The sequence below is a fragment of the Melanaphis sacchari genome, unplaced genomic scaffold (assembly GCF_002803265.2).
Source record: "Melanaphis sacchari strain LSU unplaced genomic scaffold, SCAv2.0 Contig4_pilon_pilon, whole genome shotgun sequence".
Lineage (NCBI taxonomy): Eukaryota > Metazoa > Arthropoda > Insecta > Hemiptera > Aphididae > Melanaphis > Melanaphis sacchari.
The window spans coordinates 6,317,216-6,321,397 of record NW_020271335.1 but is presented as its reverse complement, the minus strand read 5'-3'; positions in this window follow the sequence as shown (position 1 = coordinate 6,321,397).

The window sequence follows — 4,182 nt, the reverse complement described above, 5'->3', positions numbered from 1 at the left end:
ATTTCGATTGTAATAGAGATAGACATAATGAAATTTAAATGTATTGTAATGTTTGTAATGATATTATGATATGTAAAGAAAAGCAAGTGAACTGTTTGAACTTCAAAATGCGACTGAACTAGAATTATGATTGTCCCGACTTAGTCACCGAGAATTTAAAATATCTCCAAGACGACGGATGTAGCGTCGTTTTTATTACTGGCCAGTGAGTACCCATGTTGATCATTCTATTCGGGCCAGCATTAGGATTTCGTGGGTCCGTTTATATCTTTCAAAACACCTTTACTATAATTATTCATACTGCACACATACTATATACATATTACATCACCTGCGTAAAAGATAAACTATTTTATAATGAAGATTCGATTTGTACTGTATCCCTCATTATATACTTTAAGATGGTATTTTTTACGTTTTTTTTTTTTTATATAATATTTTAGTTCTTTTGATTGTACTATGTATATGAGGCATTTTTTTTGCAATAATAAATGAACATTTAATACGATTACGAATTAGCGTGCGTATGGGCGTAGCCCGTTTTGCCCAAAAATGACCGTCAATAACAAATATTTGTCATTAAAATATTAATACGAACACCCAAAATAATACAAATAATACCAAAATTAGTTGTGCGAAAATCTTTTATTATAATATTACTTAAGAACAGTAAAATACATAATATCATTTGTATTATAATATATTCTATTAGATAGTCGGTAAGTATAATATGACTGCAAGAGGCACTATAATCCTTCAAAGTCGATTTAACATATTATGCGTATTCGTACGTTGGCTATTCTAGCATCTAGCTCAAAATTAATCGGTAACATGCGTAGATATCAACAAACATCATGACAACGCGTATGTTTGGACGTCGTGGTTGTTGATTATGTAAACAAGGTTTTATAATTTCAATAAATTATCGACGATTTATAATTTCTCAACTTAATACGTGTATGTCGTAGACATTTTGAACAATTTGTGGTTATTTTTTTTAGTCTTCAATTTCAAAATTCCCTATGATAATATAATAATATACAACAGTAGAATATAATATCGTATTTTTCACGTTAATGTCGTTAATGAAGATCTATCAATCTACCACCATATTTTAATATTGTTTTTAAATCAACCACCCACATAATCTGTTTTTGTTGAAACTTTAAAAATTATTTCATTGGTAAAAACTTTATCAATTATAGCGGCAACAAATGAAAGGTTTCTTTCATCGCTCAAAACAGTAAAGTCATATTTACGCACTACCATGGGTTATCTATATGGTACTGAATGTTGAAAAAATAGAAGTTAACGATTACCAATCTAGAAGACGAATTTGCTTAACTTAAAAACCACCACTGTCCGCTTATTTAAATTTAAAATATTTTATTTATTTTTGTTGAGTATTTTGCTTTTACAAAGATTATAAGTATAAAAAATAAACTGCAATTTATAAATGCCATATTACATGCATTCAATACTTTTTTTTATTTGCAGCTACATTTCTTCTTCTAGCTTTTTATTCGTCGATTATTGATTTTCACTGTTAAGGTAATTAATTAATTATTTATTTTATTATATTTTAGTTTTTGAATTTGTTTTTACTGTTTATGTTGGTGCAATGATTTGGTTCATGGACCATAATGTAAGAAAACAGTTGAAAACAGGATAATGCACATTATATACGTAGGTATATCTATTTTTTATGGCTTGCAGGAGAAATTTCAAAATGACCTGCTTGAAATCTTGCGCACCCGAAAAAAGCCTGAAATTAAGTCCCTAAGTTAAATGCTTAAATAAGTTTTGATACATTTATAGATTTTAAATGCTTTAGATTAGCGGCTACGTTGGGCTATTCTTGTATCACAATGTTATTAAAACAGTTTTGGTAACCACTGTCTGCCATCTGCCTCACTTATCATCACAAATTCCTCCTTATCAGTCACTAATTTGATTATCTACATACGAACCACGGTCTCAGAAGTGAAAAGAGAGTAGATGAACTGTGATAACACTTATCATGATACGTCTGGATTTTCACTATTTTCAGTCCGTGTACGCTTTATCTACACGGGCACCCGGGTATCTAGACACAGCGATGAATTTAAGTGTTAGGATTACAGAATATGTCTAAATTATATCATAATTATACTATACTATAATTTAGACATCTATGATTAGGATTTAGTCCTTCGGACTACTCATGAAAATTGAATACATTGCGGCTTTGGATTTCTTCGTCTTATGTACGATGACATTTTTGTTTGTGAATAAAAAATTTGAAAATTTAAAACAGTCTTGTATAATAATTGATCTGATAAGAATCGAAAAATATTGAAAATACATAGGTAGTCTTATATATTTATTTTTTTTTTTTTATATATTTGCATTTAAGGTTGAAATTATTTTGAAATTTATCAAAATGAAGAGCATATTGTGTAGCCGCCCTATATCATAATTACTAGGTAATAGCACAGAGCACTGACACTCATTATGTATTATAAATTTATATATATATATGTATTAATATAATTAAGGTAATGACTAATGTTATAGAGACTTAGAGTGTTTAAAAAGCTGTTTTTTTCACCTATTATAAGAAAATTTTCCCAGTTAATGTTTGACATTTTTTTATAAATAAAAATTACATATAGTAAGGATATTTGAATACAATTTGAATATTATTTATTTTAATTATATATACGAGCTTGAACTAAAGTCTATTGTACAGTTATAAGTATTTACAAATTGTATGAATTCAGTAAAAGTGAACATAACCGAAACTAGGTAACCAGATTACAACAGAAATTAAGGGTAGGTATTGACTAGACACATTTATCGTTCAATTAGATTATTCTGACTATAATTAGTAGAGCGTTAAGGAATAGAAAATTAAGTAATAAAGCGAATTAGACGTGGAGAGACACGAACATTTATAAGGGAAAGGAGCGACGGGGCATAAACAATCAACATTTTGAAGGAACCTTGTATTGCTGTTTACTAACTATAAAACTATTAAATACTAGATTTGATCATTTTCGTGTAGGTTATCACTTTAAAAACTGTGTTATTTATGTTAGACAAAACGTACTGAGTTGCGTAAAATTAGTTTATTTTATAAAACACATAATTATAATATTATGTTGATTTAAACAAAACCCAACTAAGGTTACCAGTTGCTTTATCGCCAAATACATGTATATAATATATTATATAAATTGATAGTTTATATTAAGCTACTTTGTCACTGAATCAAAAACTTGTTCTAGTTTTGCTGATAGAATGATGTACAATAAAACAGAAGGAACATAAATAATAGAATAGTAATACCTATAGGCTATATATTCGCTTACAGTGAAACATAATATTTAAAGTTTTCATTACTCGGCGGCGTTCACGTTTAAAATACGAATGATGATCGTGTTTTTCCGGTTATAGCTGTGCCGTGGCCTGCGGGGGAGTCATCCGTCGAGATCGTATCCACTTGATGGTTGATCATAATGTGAATACTTGAGAACCTTGATAAAATAAAAAGACCTCTATCGAGGTTTTCTGTACTTATTTAAGTACCTATCTATATTTTATAGTTATACTTACGACTTACACTTACGTGATTTTTAAATGAAAGCCGTGTGTGCATGCCAATCAAATATCGTTTATAAAATAATGTAGGTATTAATAACACAAAATTATATAGACGCTATTACCTAGTGATATAATAATACAGGATCTTTCATTCTATCATATAATCTGGTAGATATCAGAATTAGACCGACTATATGACTGCCGGCTTAACAAAAATGACATATTAGTGGATGTTCATTGAATAAAATTAGTTTTGATAACAAAACCTGTAAGTTTTATTGTACAAAATATTACTAAATAATATTATATGCACATAATTTACAAAATTATATTATAATTTATAGGTATGTACACCGTATACTTGCATTATTTCATATTCGATGTTTAAAAGAAAAGTGCAATTTTTTTTTGTTTTTTCACTAAAATAGTAAAATGTGATAAACAAACACGCTTATGCAATTTTCAAATAACTGAATATAAATAAAATATCCATTCGGTTCATTGGAATTTTATTAATTTTAATAGATATTTACATATTGTATTGTATATTTATTAATATATGACTTCAGGCTTGTATTATTCGTTATTTCGAAAATG